The sequence below is a fragment of the Lissotriton helveticus genome, chromosome 2_1 (genome assembly GCF_964261635.1).
Source record: "Lissotriton helveticus chromosome 2_1, aLisHel1.1, whole genome shotgun sequence".
NCBI lineage: Eukaryota > Metazoa > Chordata > Amphibia > Caudata > Salamandridae > Lissotriton > Lissotriton helveticus.
The window spans coordinates 1,237,639,394-1,237,656,594 of record NC_136059.1 but is presented as its reverse complement, the minus strand read 5'-3'; the positions used below and the strand labels follow the sequence as shown (position 1 = coordinate 1,237,656,594).

Below are 17,201 nucleotides of genomic sequence, written 5' to 3'. Positions count from 1 at the left end.
AATCCCTACCGCCTGCCAGTTCCAAGCTACCCCCTATCTAAAGGATTACCAGCTGCTTGATGGCTTGCAGCATGGTTTTAGAAGTTAGCTCAGCACAGAGACAGCGCTAACTGCGGTACTTAATAACATCCTTTCTCAGGTTGACGCCGGGCACACAATGTTGCTGGTTCTTCTTGACCTCTCCGCAGCTTTTGATACCTTGTCTCCTTTGAGACTGGTGGAACAGCTCAAGGAGATAGGGATCGGGGGCACGGCCCTCAAGCTACTTACCTCCTTCCTCAGTGATCGGGCACAGATAGTGAAAATTTGTCAATTCCACTTGGCTCCTAATCCTCTGTTATGTGGAGTTCCGCAAGGCTCCTCTTTAAGCCTGACCCTTTTTAATATTTATGTTACCCCGCTCGCTAAGGTTGTAAGATCCTTTACATTGGAAGTGCTGTCCTATGCTGACGACACACAAATTATGGTGTCTATAACCCGCAGCATTAGGGAATCCACCACAAATTTAAAAAACTGTATGCAGGCTGTCTCTTCGTGGATGGTTGAGAACTATCTCAAACTTAACGGGAAAAAACAGAGGTCCTGATCTTTGGAAACCAACAGAACATCTGGTCTAATGACTGGTGGCCAGATACGTTTGGTTGCTGTCCTTGCCCTGTATCTCATTGGTAAAAATTGAGGGGTTAAAGTGGACTACTCTCTTTCGCTGAGCCTGCAGATTGCAGAGCAGGGTCCACCTGCTTGGAATCATCAAGATTCTCAGGAAAATGTCCCTGTTCCTTTTGCTTGCCTCACAAAAGCAGGCAGTCATTGCCTTAGTGATATCCAGGATGGACTATTGAAATGCCCTCTCTTTGGGCATTAACTAGGGCCTGGTTCGTCGTTTGCAGCTGGTGCAGAATGCAGCAGCCAGGCTGGTGATTGATCTCCCGAAATACCACTCAGACTCTGCTTCTCTCATCAAGCTGCACTGGCTTCCTCTTGATTGAAGAATTCTGTTTAAGGCCCTATGCCTGACCCACAATGCATTCTATGGCCTAGGTCCTGACTCCATTAAAGGCCTGTTCCACCGCTATATTCCTACTAAGCATCTTAGATCGGCTAGTAAAAATCTGCTGACAGTTCAGAGGTTTAAGAGGGCTAGATGGGGAGGCAGGGCTTTTTCCATTGACGCTGCCAGGCTATGGAATTCTCTCCCTGACGATCTCTCTGGACTAGTGTAACACTCCCTCTTCCGCAAGGCTTTGAAGAGCTGGCTCTTTACAGATACATCAGTTTGTGCATGTTATCTGATTGACAGACCTTCCTATAGCGCCTTGACGCCCCTGGACTAAGTTTGCACATTACAAATCAAATATTCATTCATTCATTCATTCATTCATTCCTTGGTGGAGGAGGGATGGTTAAGAACAAAAAAACTAGGACAGTGCCAGTCCTGTTATGCTGCTGATTATCCAGTATTAATCAGGTTGACATGTTTCAGCCCCACAGCTGTCCTCACGGGGTCCTGGGCTTTCTTCTGGACCAAGTTGAACCCGCTTTGACCCTACAGTGCTTCCCTATCTCTATACATCACATGCGTTGTGAATACACGCATACAATACCAGATTGCCACTTGGTCCAATGCGGGTCCTGCTATGCTAGGAGGAAACTCTCTAGAAAACAAAAACATATGTACAACTCAGTAAAATGAATGACAAGACACATAACAAATACAAACATTTACACATTAACACTAGAGTGTCTTTTTAGAGTGACCAAGGCATGTTTGTAAATCCAGCTAATGTACAAAACTGCTTTCTTTTCCGAATGTAGTCGCCCATTAAAAATCATGTGAATACTGCACACACTATTATCCACCAGTGTGCTTGCATGCTCAACTTCTAAAACCAATTTCTCAGACCCAATATACAACTTTTTGGGTGTCTGGGACGACTACTGTACGGGTCAGAGTATGGGTGAATAATACTCTTTTGCAGTACTTCCTCATCAGCAGAGGCATGAAGCAGGCGTGTCCCCGATTCCCATTCCTCTTTGCACTGTGTCTGATGCCACTGGCGTGCTTGCTAAAACAGGGACACACTCCAGTTGGAGTATTTCATTTCCAGCCGGGATGATGTGACTTTCACTTTATGCAGATGACATTTAACTTTTTGTGAAAAATCCCACAGGATTGTCCCCGCTAATTAGAGAGCTCATTATATTGGGAAAACCTTGGTACAGGCCCCGATTCTTAGTCGCTTAGACTATTGCAATGGGCTCTTGTTCTCAGCCAACGACAGGGTTCAAGTCAAACTCCAAGTAGTGCAGAACATAGCAGCAAGGCTGGTTTTAAATGCCACTCCAAGAACGCCATCCAAACCACTTCTGGATAAGTTACATTGGCTTCCTGTACGGAAGAGTGTGATATTTAAGACCTGTTCCCTTATTCATAAGAATCTGAATGGATTAGGGCCAACACACTGGACGGACAAATTTGTCCCTTACATTCCGCTTCGATCTCTAAGATCTAGCAACCAGCTGCTCTTAACCGTGCCAGTTGCAAGAAAGTAAGACAAGGTGGCAGGGCTTTGTCTGTAGTCGGTCCCACTCTGTGGAATGGATTACCCCTGCAACTCAGGAAATGTACAGAACATTTGAGTTTCAGGAAACAGCTTAAGACCGTTTTGTTTCAATCCTAAATCATTTCCTCTGGACTTTCTGACAGTGCTCTCTAGGTCACAGGCGCAGAGATACTCCTTCGGGAGTTGATTCCAGCGCGTTACAAACCAACAAATAAATAAATGTTTGGTTGATTTTCCGGAGTCTCTATTACTGGGAAAAGGTTGAAATATTCCTTCTTACTTCCAGCATGGTTCGTCCTGATAAAGAGTAGCCAGTGTGATAGTTTCTCTTCTATTTGAGGATTAGACTCCTACATTATGTAGAAAGTTTGGTCAGAGAAATCTATGGCCCCGGTGATTGACAGGCTGATATCTCAAGCAGGACTTGGATTTGGCTGGTACTATCCATGGCCTGATGGATAGCTAATAAAACAAGCATTGGAAATGCAATAGGTTTCACATATGATTATGTTAGAACTATTGGCGTTGTAAATAACAATGTCTTCTACCTTTGTGCTATGGAGTGTATGTATGTGGTGTGTACTGGAATTATGTGGGTTGGATTGAAATTGTTAGTTGTGGAATTTTGTTGTACAATGTGGAATTCTGTGGTATGGATTGGATGTATGTGGGCCACTAACCCTCTTTCTCTACTTTTATCAATTCACACTGCAGCTACTGTGATTAGCGCATGACACCCCCTAGACTTGATTATTGAACTTTTACCTCTTTGGAGTGTTTGGACGGCGACATGTTCCGTGGCCGACCTTATGGTATTTGTTATGGTTTTACATTGTTTGAACATTCTGTATTTTCCCCTACCCTTGCCCTTGGAAGCTTACCCACCCTATTCCTTTATGAACAGGTGCCTAAGTTTGGACTGAGAGAAGGGGGAGGGCTGGGGGGCCTAGGGAGTTGCGCACCAGAGGGGTGGAGGGCGGATGGGGCGGACGCTCCATGTCAACACTGTGATTATGGCTGAAATCAAGATTTGCACCTGGAACGTCAGGGGTATGCACACACCGTCAAGGCGCTACCAAATCTATTCCTACTTGAGACGTCACAAGTTTCACGTAGCGTTATTACAGGAAACACATTTAAACGCACCAGAAATACTTGCGCTGCGCCGCAGATGGCGTGGGCAACTTTACGCTACTGCGTACTCCTTTGCTAGAGGGACACTCATATGGGTTCGGCCAGGCACCCCATGGGCGGTTATGGACACGCAGGTTGACACAGAGGGCAGATATGTGATTGCCAGGGGCAGACTAGACGGACGCCCAGTCGTACTCGCCTCTATATACTCCCCCAACATTGACCAGGGTAAATTCTTTGGCAGCCTCTCCTTGAAACTGACGCCTTGGCATGGGATCCCGTGGATACTTGGGGGTGACTACAACAGAGTCCTAGATGTTGATCTGGACAGATCCACCGCACCCACAGCCACAGCTCTGACACACACCACCACGAAAGCACTCCTAACCTGGGCCATGCGATGGGACCTCCGTGACGCATGGAGAGCTCGCAACCCCACTACACGGACGTACTCCTACTGGTCTGGGGCCCACGCGCTACATGTCAGGTTAGACAGGTACATGATCTCTACTGAACTTCTCCCACTAGTCAAGGATACCCAGTATATGGGCCGAACGCACTCGGACCATAACCCACATACGCTAGCGATAGCTTGGGAGAACCCGCACCCGCCTGTCCCCACATGGCGCCTGCAACCAGACCTCTTGCTAGATTCGACCTTTCGTGAATCCCTACTCACACAGACAGCCCAATACTTTGAACTTAATGCTAACACTGCGTCCTCCCCCCAGATCGAGTGGGACGCCTTCAAGGTAGTGACCCGGGGACTCTGTTTGGGTACACAGGGACACATTAAGAGACAACTGGAAACCGAACTGACACGTATTGAGACGGAGTTGCTGGCCCTCGAGAGTGCAGCGGGGGGGATGCAGACGCTAGACTAGCAGAGGCCAGGACGGACCATGGTCGCCTCCTAGAACGTTTACGCACCATTAACTTTACGGCACATTCTGCCCGCATGCATCGTCAGGGTGACAGACCTGGTAAACTGTTAACCTGGCTGATCGCACAGGAGACCCGCTCCTCTCCCATCTCGGCAATACAGGCGGAGGGAGGTGGCTTACTCTACACCCAACGTCACATACATGAGGCGTTCACCAGTCATTACTCGGGACTATATCGTTCCCGTCTACGCGCCTCGTTGTCTGACATAACACGGGCAGAGGTATCGGCTGGAGATATTCAGTTAACAGCTGCGCAGCAGGATGACCTGGGGACATCCTTAGACCCCGAGGAGCTCCGTGATGCCATATTCAACCTTTCGAATGGCAAGTCTCCGGGGCCAGATGGCTTGCCGGCCGAGTTTTACAAGGCTGCTTCGGACGTCCTTATTCCCCAACTGGTGAAGATGTACGCGGCAGCGACGGACGATTTTTACCTGCCCCCGACACTTAATGAGGCCACCCTTGTGTCGCTGCTCAAACCCGACAAGGATGGTGAGCTGATGGGATCCTACCACCCTCTTGCTCTCCTAAACATGGACTATAAAATACTCGCCTCATCGCTCGCTTGTAGACTGGCCCCTTTAGTGCCCACGCTGGTACATCGGGACCAGAACGGGTTTGTACCGACGCGCCACACCTCCCACAATATCCGCCGACTTTTCCGACTTCAGGAATATGCTCCACGACAATGGCCGCGCGCTGGATTTCTGGTGCTAGATCTGGAGAAGGCGTTTGATTCCGTGGAATGGCCCTACCTCTGAGCGGTCATGGATAAATTCGAACTAGGCGACGACTTCTTGACCACGGTAGGCCTCTTGTACCGCGGACCCACTGTTCGGGTCCGCTCTGGTGCTCTCCTTTCTGACCCAATCCCAGTGCGGAGAGGCACCAGACAGGGCTGCCCCCTCTCGCCCCTGTTGTTCTCATTAGCTGTGGAACCCCTGGCCGAAATTCTTCGATCCCATGGGGAGGGATGGGGTATACCGATGGCAGACGGCCTACATGTGACATGTGGTATCGCTGTATGCCGACGATCTTCTCCTTTATGTGAAAGACCTTAGTGATGTCCCAGAGTCCCTCACTAACATTTTTGGCGCTTTTGAGGCGATGTCGGGCTTGAGAGTCAACTGGGCTAAATCAGGAGCTTACTCCTTTGACCCAAATACACCAGAAAGTGAGATAACCATCAGTGGTGTGACCCTGCAGTGGTATCCCACGACGTTCCGGTCTCTGGGGATACATATCTACCGGGACCCTGCGGATATCCTAGACGGGAATCTGCTGCGGGCAATTGCATCCATCCGCTCGCAGATTGGATTCTGGAAAACACTACCGCTGAACGTTCCCAGTCGTGTAGCCCTGATGAAAATGATCGTCCTGCCGCGCCTCCTATACTACTTTGCCAATATTCCAACGTTTCGGGACCTCGAGGCATTATTACGGGACCTCCTCTGGAACAAAGGCCGCTCACGCGTCGCTCTGGCGAAACTATACATGCCAACCGCAGCGGGAGGCCTAGCTGTCCCCAATCTGGAGCTGTACTATCTGGCAGCGCAAAAGCAGTGGGTGACGGGATGGCTGGGCGGGAGAGACTTTGGAGACACGGCCACGGATATTGCGGTCTGGACTCAGTTACAGGTCCAGGTACTATTTCACGCTCTGACCAAGGTTCCGCGCCCGTCGCAGCTACATCTCGCGGTAGTGCGCAGATGCTTCCTTCGCTGTGTGCGCCTAACGCGGGCGACAACACCATATGCCCCGATACTCCCCTTACTGGGCACCCCGACTGCGACAGGGACACTAACAACCGCACAGCTTGATAGCTGGACCACGGCAGGAGTGGAAACGTTGGGGGACCTTTACTCCGACGGCGCTCTCCTCCCCTTCGCCACCCTCGCCGATGGCACATCTTTACCGGCTGGGCAATTCCTGTTACACGCGACCCTCACACATACGCTGACTACGGCCTGGGGAGACATTACTGATGAATTGCCCACCCATAACTTCCTACAATACCTACACGTCATGAGTAATGGCACACACATAATTCACTGGCTAGCGCAAGCTCTCCTTCTCCATACGCATCCCGCCACAGCGCAATTGAGGGAGAAATGGGCAACAGACAGAGGACGAGACTGGACAGATAAGGAATGGGCAATGATTTTGGCTGGTCCGGTTAATGTCCCCCGTAACCCCCGCTTTAAAATTATACAACTATGCATACTACACCGCGCCTACCTCACTCTGGACAAGATTAACAGGTACTTCTCAGTCGGGGATACGGCCTGCAATCGCTGTTCCCAGACCGGAGCAGACCTTTTACACATGCTCTGGCACTGTCCTACCCTTCAACAGTATTGGGATGGGGTGACCATGATACTGACGCATTGTACAGACGAACGAGTGCTGAAAACGTGGGAGGCCTGCTTACTGGGGTTGTACAAACGTAATAATGTTCAGGCCCGGTACTGGGATCTTGGACTCATCACGGCAAAGCGGCTACTCACCAAACGGTGGAAAGCTGACGCGCCTCCACACATCCGGCACTGGAGCCTTTCGCTGGCAAACTGGGCCCGGGCGGAGAGCGCAGCTTTGCGGCGTGAGGAAACAGCTGGCCTAAGAAAATTCCCAATTGCACAACACTGGGACACTATCCTCCAGTCCTTTCAACAGAAATGTATAGAACAAGGGATCACATGACGGAATGTAGACCATCCCTACACCCCCACGCGCTGTGCTCGCTTCTAGTGAGCCTCTTCCATGTACCTTCCCCCCCCCCCCCCCCTCCCAGGCCCTGCTGTGATACTGAGGCATGACTGCTACTACACTACTTACAACTCCCCTAGGGCCCCTGGGTCACTGTCACTGCACGCTACGCACAAGACTGTCTAGTATTGACGGTTCTGCAGTCTTTCCCACACCAGTGCCCCCACGCACGCTGCCATAGATAAGGGTCTTCCTGCTGCCTACGGGCGGAACAATACTTTCCGAATATAACTGCCCTCACGGATCTGACGCGCAAGCGAACCCCCTCCCGCTCACCCCACTGAATTGCTACTTGCATATAGATGATACCTCCCCCCCCACCACATGGCTACCTCAATCCTACTCCCCCTCTTCCTTCCATACATGCTTCCCTAGTTGCTGTTACAACTGTTTTTCGACCTCTTGGTCCCCCAAACCCCTAGACCACATTCTTCCTTGTTGCTTATCATACGCACCGCGCCTTGAGGTCTTAGAGGTCACCTGTCAGGGCTGAAGTTAGACTACCCAGCTTCGGCAATGGATGCCTGGCATCCCTAACGAGCTGACCATGTTATCTACTCCCCAATGACTGCCACGCTTACGGCACTGTGCAATTATATCTCTCCTTCATGCAATCCCGCGCCCTTCTAGGGAACGAGATATCTTATTATCCTTTATGTGCCTCACAAGTGTTCAGGCGAGCCATGGCTAGCAGACGGTCACTGATGAGTACTCCCAAAGCACTGAGTTCTTCTTTAAGTTTGATTATGAGCATAAAAGAGAAAATGAAGACCTGCAGACTTACAGTTGTTATTTTTCACGTTGTATCCTTTTATTGCTGAATGCACGCATGAATATGAATTACAGAATTGATCACTTCAACGCCGCCGGACCTCCGGGTTGTCGGCCATGTGGCTGTGTTATTTCTTTTCTTTCCATGCAAGTGCTGCGAATTTATGGATGTGCGGCTGGCCCGGATGGGTTGTCAGCAGAACGCTGTGTACTGTATATTTCCAACAATAAAGGTCTTTTTAAAAAAAAAAAAATGGATTGGATGTATGTGATGTGCTGTGTAATTGTGTTGGATTGAATGTATGTGGTGTGTTGTGTAATTGTGTTGCTGAGTTGAATTATGTAGTTTGATGTTGAATTATGCGACGTGGTTTGGAAATGTGTGAAACTAAAACGGTCCGCAATGGACGGTTACACGTACATGTAGTGGATGTAAAAATGAAGGTTGCAGCGAATTACAAAGGGGAGGTAAGGTGGAGCATTTGTGTCTGTAATTCTGCGCGTGATAGTTATTTCGTAAAAGGAACATTATTACATGCATAACCCTTTGTTTTGCAGGTACCAATAAAGCCTTATTGAGCCTTTTCACCCAGTTGGCTGACCCCTGCCTTATTGGTGTTTGGCGGATGTCACTGAATATAAGGCACAGGTGAACTGTCAATGAATCCTGTTGAGTTCAACTCAGCTCAATCATTGCTGCTGGTGGAGCTCAGTTACACAGTACATGAATATAGCCCAAACAAAAATGCAATACAACCTTGCTCCCCTTGGTGAAATCACGTAATGTAAACATCAGCAAAAAGAGAAAAGGGGAAGCAATTCTCTTGCAGCTTTTTATTTTCCTACAGCTGTACATCCAGCTAGTTTGTCATCTTTTTATGTTATATTGCGTTATGTTGCGTTTTTGTCATGCTATGTTATAGAGGTTTAAAGACCTTAAGTTGTGCAGATGATAAAGCAAATGTGTTCTGCCCACTTGGGTAAAGGCCATTGATTTGTGCTGTCTGTACAAGGGTTGCAGCCCATTTCTATCCTTTTAATAGATGTACTACTGCCCTTGACAGAAGTAATCTCCAACCATAATCAGAGTGGGAGTGTGCATGGTGCGTAACAGTAGAAAAGGAGTGTTACAGCAACCTTTCTCCCAGTTGTAAACCCAGAGCAATAACACCAGCAAAAAGCACAAAGTGCAAACAGTCCTCCTGTAGCATTTCCTACTGTAGAATGCTAGTTGTTCCAATGTAAGAGTCTCATATTAGACTTCACGGGCATTGCGTGCGTTTGCAAATTTAACTCAAATACGAATTATTAATAAATCAAAAGCAATGGATTCATATTTCTGTGTGGCACATGTTAGTGTCTGGCTTTAGAATTGCAGCTTGGCTGCTGAGTGACAGAATTATGTCGTCGATATATCACGAAACATTAGCAGGAGCTGGACATAAGGTAGTGATCCAAACCATGTCTCTCAGGGGCGGCTGCAACCGATTAGAATGAAGTATATCTCAAGTATGGGGAGGTGCTTCTAAATCAAGATATTTTTAGACGTAAAGAAATTTATTTTCTACCCGCACACATGCTTTTATAGGAGAATTGTGAAAATTGCCCACTGTTTTTGTTTATAATTATATGTTGAATTTACATATCGCGCCACATAAAATATTTGTATGGATATTAGTCACGCTGTTCGTCTAATTTGTCTAATGACATGTTTTTTTATTTTTTTATTTTTTTAGTTTTTTTTTAAAAAACCTTTATTGTGCATCAAGAAAAGAACAAATACGGGCCCACAACCAACCGGCCAGCCACGGATACATTCGAGGCACGAACACATGCAACACGGCGACACAGTAACATCTTGTCACGAAAGGCAAATATTCGAAAGTTACACTGTAGATCATGGTGTTACTGCGTCTCAGGATTAATAAAGGTTTGTTTTATATTTTCTAGCAGCTAGGAAGGTCGTCATTCGCCATTTTAGCGTAAACAAAGAAATCAAAAGAGCAGAGTCCGTGCAGGCATGACGTAATAGTAACCACAATATCATCATGCAATCATGAAACCCAGAAGTAAATCTACACAGGCGGAAGAGCGGCTCTGAAATTGTACAGCAGGATTATAACAGTCAACGTCATAAACATTGCCCATCACCACCCACCCATCAACTATCCCAAACACGGACCCAAGATAAAAGGAAAGAAAGGGAAACGAAGGCAAAAAGAAAGAAAGCAAAAACAAGGCACCATAGAAACCGAAACCAAACTCAAAACCCATCCCCCAACCCCCACCATACACGCATGCAGAGGCTACGGCCTACCCCCCCCCCCCCCCCAGCAGTGTGTCTGTCGCCCAATAAACCCGAAATATAGAATAAGAAGAGAGAAGAAAAGGAAAGAATATAGATGACTTCTAAGATATAGGGAGTAAGAAAGGAACAATCCAATCTATAACTCCCAGTAAAGAAGAAAAGAGGGGAGGAGCCCACCGGATACTAAGTCTTTCGGACACCCCAACCATACAACCTCTCCTACCCTATACACCGTAACAAGAATAGAGAATATACAGCACAAAGTAAAGTAGGGAGAGCAAACGTGTCATATCAGTACGAACTTAAGAGGCGTCCCCTCCCGAATCCCCACCCGTCAATCAAACCCAAGTAGTCATATCCCCTCATGTGTACCAGCAAAACAGTGAGCTACGAGCATCATACAAAGCAAGGGGAGTCACATTAACACACTTTTAAAGAAGCGCTTCAGTCCGAGACCTCGCCAGCCAGGAATGTACCATCCACCAAGAGAATCCGCTAACCCTGGCCCGTCCGCACACGTCTCCCCGGCCAGAACCCTCGTGGGGCAACCCCCACCAGCAGAACAAAGGAACAAGATGGCCGCTCTCTGCAGGGAATTGTCGTTCCGAGACAAAATGGACGGGTCCATTCCCGACCAAATCCATGAACCCCACTGAATAGTGCCAACAGGTGCCCCCAATGCTGCAAAACAATAAGAGTCAGAAGCGGGGCCAACTGAGCGCGGGCAGTCAGGCGAAGTAGATGCTGCGCCTGCGGCGCCATTCCCAAAGGCAGCATAGCCACGGCAGAGATCACGAGCTCTGATAGAGGTGGAAATAGTGTAGCGCTGGTGAAGAAAGCGGGCATCAAACCGCGTTCGCCAACACTGCCGGAGGGCTGAAGCGTAGAGCACTCATGCGGCAACAATGTAGCCCGGTCAAGAGTCAGGATAGGCGAAGCGTCACAGTGAAAAAAGCAAGCCAGTGGTGTACGATCCACCCCGGGCGCAACAGCCTCAAGTCTCTCGCACAGCGACAGAAAGCCTTCACGCATTTCTGCCCGCAAGTCGTCGATGGCGTCGAGAATAGAGCCACAAGTTAGAGCGGCCGGGGTTTCATCTTTTCCACAATCACAGGCGCGGCGCACAAGACAGTAGAGTGCCCAGGGTCCCGCAGCACAGTCCAGTTGTTATCCGGGGCAACGTTGGTAATCAGTGCAGCCGGACCAGCCATCTTAGCCGCCCCACCGGGGGAATCACAGGGGCGCGTGGGCGCAAATACCTCGAAACAACAGGGACTCAGGTCGTAATAGAAGCCGCACGCAGATCAAGACGGAGCAGGAGCAGGCTTGTGGGGGAGCTACGGTATACGGACGTCCGCCACCATGGGGGAGGCCCAGCGCCCCTCACCTGTAGATCCCAGCAGCAGAGGCACCAGCGAGAACCCCCGGTCGGCAGGCACACAGTTCAGAGCAGGCACAGACCCCTAGCAGACAGCAGCGTCAATCAGGGCGCCAGGTTCGCTCTGCATCCATAACCCCTCGTAGCTCCGGCAGTCGCCATGTCTGTATCCCAGCCTGGGCCTCGGTAACGGGGGCAGAAACGAACTCCGCAAATCGCTCGAAAATACATCGGGTTCTGAGGCAGGCAGGGACATTGGGGGAGCACCAGTCAATGCAGCGCTCTTTCGCCGTCCTCCCGCTATCACGCCTTGGCAGGAGAAAGATCAGGATATCGTCGCGAGGAACAAAGGATCGAGGAGCCGAGAGACTACACGTCCGTTCTCATCGCCATCTTGGCTCCTCCCCAATGACATGTTTTTAAAAGTTATTTGTATCACAATTTCGAAGGCTCAAAAAGCAGGTTTTTTTGTTAAACATTAATAGAGAAGGCCTCGCAGGGACGCAAACTCGTGCCCCAGATAGAAGCGGTCAGTAGTCTGTAAAATAACCAAATACAGTTCAAAATCAAATGTTTACTGGACTGTACCGGTTCTAACAGCATTCAGTTTTTTTCTAATAAGGGTGCAAAACTTATGAGTCTATTTTTTATTTAAATGCATTTACTGTAAAAGTACAAGGAAATACTCCTACCCTGTGCCAGCAGTCCATGCGGCTAGTTTTTGTGCGTGTGCCCGGGGCTCCGCAAGCACGAATTAACGTAAAAACAAAAGCAGCCCACAAACCAATGTTTTTGGGTGCAAACTTGCATATTATTGTTGAAATGATGGAGCTCATAAGCTATGCAGAAAATGGGTATCACTATAAATTCAGTGGCCTTTTTTTAAACAGATTTCATACAAATTAGGTTAAAATTAAATGAGCTGTTGGATCGCTGCGTTTGGGCCAGAAAGTAGTGGGAGGGAAAGAGAAGCGACTCCTGTAACCTTTAAAAAAGTTTGGTTAAAGAACAGATGAAGAAAGTAAGCGGAAGGAGACTATGCTTGGCCTGTGCTCCTTAGCTTTAACTGGAAGTGAGGTATCAGCTGCCTGAACAACTTAGGAAGCATCAAAGAAGAGCGACGTAGGATTGATTCAGTGGTAAGTATCAAGCGGGATTACACTCTGTGTAGTGTTTACTTCAGGTCTTTAATACAGTGCATGCGCGCTGCATAAACTCTACCAAAAATGAGTGAGTCTCCCCAAAGTTCTGTTCCTCTTTTTAAATATAGCCGTATTGTTGAACTCGTTCTCCTCTACTCCCATTCCCTTCTATCTAAAATGATATGGGTGGGGCAGCAGCTGAGGATATGAAGGTAGGCCCTCATGAGGCTTAGACATTCCAGACTTTCAAAGATACCTCTGGGTGGCCAAAACCAACAAATGCTATATAGTGGAGGGTCCCTGTCTTATCCCCCTACAAATTATACTTGAGGGTGATTAGGTGACCTCTGGCTCTTTACAAAACGTATTAACCATCAAACAACCTAGATGCTCCTCTGAAATGCATGTGCTGCGATGCATGCATTTGGGTATGGTGGGAGCTTGCTAGAAGGTCTGAACATGAGATGTACTCCCATGCCATGACCATAGCCAGAAGTAACTTGTGACTGCCAGCAGTCAAGCCCTAGGTGATGGCTTCATTTGCAAGAAGAGATCACTCAGCTTAGGCAGCTTTTCCTATAGGCCAGTTCCGTTGTTAGAAGACTATAAATTGAGAGCTGACCCTTATGCATTAAATATTTATATTTACTTTCAAATGAGATAGGCAGCCAGGGTATTGTTTCCCGCTTTCCCTCTAGCACGGCCTGAATTAATTCCTCTGACTCAAATAATATTAACAGATAGGTTTTTAAAGTTTATTAATTAGGGGGCGTGTGGTCTCGCCAAGCAGCAAGATGGCCCGCTCTGTAGGCAAGCTCTGCCGGCTGAGTGTAATGACCTACTTTTCCGTATGTTTTGGTGCTTCTCTCAGTCATCAGGCCATTACTTACCACCTCCTTTCTCAGGATCCAGAAAGACACCACATTTCACAATACTTACCCAAGAAAGGAATAAACACTGACCACATATAAGACTATTGCTGAGGAGCTCGCAAATAACAACAAGTCACAACACCTCCCCATCCGAGAGGGTACGCACCAAATCACAACACCTCCCCATCTGAGAGGGTACACAGCGCATGCTCCTCCTAGCAATGTATTGGATAGAATAATTCGAATTTAGACATCCCTGCTAGGAGCCAATTTCCCTTCAGTATCAACAATTACCCATTAGAGGGGAATCACCCATCCCTCTCAAAGTACTTGGTAAAAGAGGGGCCTGACCTTCCTTCACAAGGAATAAAGACAACTTATATGCTTCAAGGGTTCTTTATTACATGATAATATGATGGTAAAAGAAAGAAATACCTAAACATCACAGTAAACCTTAGTAGCAATCATCAACACATACATATACATAGAGCCTGAAAATAAAAGACATAGTTAGATACAATAAGTATACATGGAACACCTCACCATCTTGTCATCTGAAGAAGGGTCCGTCTCTCTTTCCTTCTCTGGTTGGGTCAGGACTCTCTGTTCCACAAACACGACTGCACGTCTGCACCGTGATGTATCATCAGACCGCCAAAACCACCAGACCAGCATCTCCCCCTCTCTCGGACCCCCTTTCTCTAATATAGAATGCAGCTCTCTATCGAAGTTTCTAGCAAACTCCACCTACAGTTCTCACTGGATTCCTGTACCACCTCGTACTAAGAGAGAGCAACAAGCAGCTGGCCAAGCGTTTTGCTCTGACCCCGGGATCGAGAGAGCACATTCTTCTCATAAGAACCGGTCCTCTCTGGTTCACTACTGGTGGACAACACATGGAATCTAAAATATAACCTCTCATCTAAAGAGGCTCAGAAGATGGCTGCAGTTTAGAATATGGAGTTGCTCAAGCATAGGCCTCTACTACTTGGAAAACAGAATGATATTAGACCACGTCAAAGCCAATAGGCTAAAGTCATAATTCGCCTAACTCAAATAACACTATGCACTTAATCCCTCAGTATCCACTATGGAGCACATGTGTGCACCATCACCAACAACACTGCACCTCGACATTCCATACCTTCTATTCTTTGGCAAGATTATTCTACTGAAAAACAGCAAGAGTATAGAACAGAAGAGAAATAGGCATATGCAAGACCATCCTACATTAAGGCTAAGGTAACATAGCACACTAAAGTCAGTACACAATGGTGGTGATCGAGGGTCATCACAGAGCATCAGACCACTAAAGTGGCTGATTCACTACATTGAGCCAGGAATCCATACTCGTATGTGCACCCTGGAGCCTCTCATAGGCGCAATACTGGGCAGACTGTGCCCTGCTGCTGCCCTCCCAGTACCTCTGGGTTGTGGGACTGCGTGGCGATTGGGATCCGGCGGAGTGGAGGTGCTGCAGTCTTTCTGAGTTGCAGGTGAGGCCCGCGCTGTGGTGGTGATCCTTGTGGCTGGGCTGAACACCACTCCCTTGAGCTGTGAAATGGGAGGTGGAGCACTGCTGCCTGACCTGGACCTGACCGTGCGATCTCCCGGTCCGGGGCGATGTACTCCTTGGCATACTCTAATTACGCCGGTGGGGGGGGGGGGTCAATATTCTTATGCGGAAGGATCTCTCTTGGGTGACATCCTGCTGCGTCTATGACAAGGAAGGTCATTGCAGCATTCTGGCAGTTACACTACAGAATCATCCCATTACGCTGGCTGCAATATATGCTCCTAATTCTGACGACCCTGACTTATTTACCAAGATCTGGCATCTGATTGCAGACACGGCTCCCAGGCAGTGCTTTGGGGTGGCGACTTTAATGTCCAACTAAATGACTTACTCGACAGAGCTGGCAGTTCCCGGCACACCCACCCCCATGCAGCCCAAACCCTCCACACACTGAAATCTGATAGCCACCTCTCTGACATCTGGCGACTTACACATCAGGAGGATCGAGACGGCACTTGCCTTTCAACATATCACAGGGCATGGTCCAGAATTGACTATTGGTTAACAACCAGAGACGTTCTACTAAGGGCACCGTCCATCACTCTTTCCGATCACGCTCTAGTGCAGTTAACTATTTAATTGCCCTTTTCTCTTCCTCGTGCTTTCTCCTGGCATCTACCCCCAAGCACAGTGGAGTATTTCAAGTTGAACACTAACTCCTTCAACTCGCCTTCAGTTCTATGGGACACGCTTAAGGTGTTCATTCGGGGCGTATATCTTTTGAAACAGAATGGCATCCTCAGGGAAATTCGTGGCTCGCTCACTAGAATAGAGGCTGAAATCTCAGCATTGGAATTAGACTTCTATCAGTCCACTAATCCAGTTACGATGGCTGGTATCTGGCACAAACTGTCTGGGTACCAGGATGAAGTTTTGCGCGAGACTCGTTATCTGGGTCAGGAGTCCCTTGCTCGCACTTTTGGCAAAGGTGACCACCCGGGTAGAACTATGTGTCGTATTCTATGTAAACCACAACCATCTAAACTTCGATGGCAGCACAAGCTCCTCTCCCACCGACATACTCAACACAATGGCTACTTTTTTTGCCGGTCTATATTCTGCATTTCCGATAGTGGACGCCAGCTGTCTCTAGGCATATCTCGATTCGATGCAACTGGTCTGGTTATTTGACGCCCAGCGGTAATTTCTAGATTCCCCCATTACTATCAAGGAAATTTCTCAGGCAATATCGAACCTTCCTCCCGACAAGGCCCCTGGCATTGATGGACAGCCCGCAGCCTTCTACAGGGAATATTCGTAGATTTCAGCCCCTGAACTACTGGACATGTATCAAGATGCCCTGTCATCTGGCCATCTCCCCCCCTCCCCCATTCCCCCACCATCCCTCCGTGAGGCCGCGATAATCACTCTCCTTAAACCTGACAAACCAGCAAACCAATGCCACTCGTACTGACCCTTGTCCTTAATAAACACAGACAGTAAAATGTAAGCTAACGTATTAGCAAACCGCCTGCAACTGCTGCTGCCCGTTATGGTGCACCCAGACCTATCCGTCTTTTTCCCGGCAGATCTACACCTCACAACTTGCTCACCCTATTTGCCGTGCTACATTACCTGCACGCATAGTTTCCTGCAGCTGCTACCCTATTAGATGCTGCAAAAGTGTTCGACACACTGGAGTGGGCATATCTCTTTCCATTGCTACGGAGGCTGGGACTCGGCACCCAATTCGTAACATATTCAGCTCCTCTACACCCTACCCACTGCACGTGTTCACCTTGATGG

The 17,201-nt window shown here is 48.3% G+C and overlaps 1 protein-coding gene across 2 annotated transcripts in view; it reads left to right on the top strand.

The window, feature by feature from the left end:
• Positions 1-17,201, top strand: part of LOC144818587 (thiol S-methyltransferase TMT1B-like) — a 154,580-nt gene that overhangs the window by 95,335 nt on the left and 42,044 nt on the right. The window contains exon 1 of one of the 2 annotated variants that reach the window (XM_078676138.1): positions 9,981-10,109. The exons of the other annotated variant lie outside the window; for it this stretch is intronic. The gene's annotated coding sequence lies outside the window, so the exon portion shown is untranslated. Of the gene's footprint in view, positions 1-9,980; positions 10,110-17,201 lie in introns of those variants that run through there. 2 annotated transcript variants of the gene reach the window in all.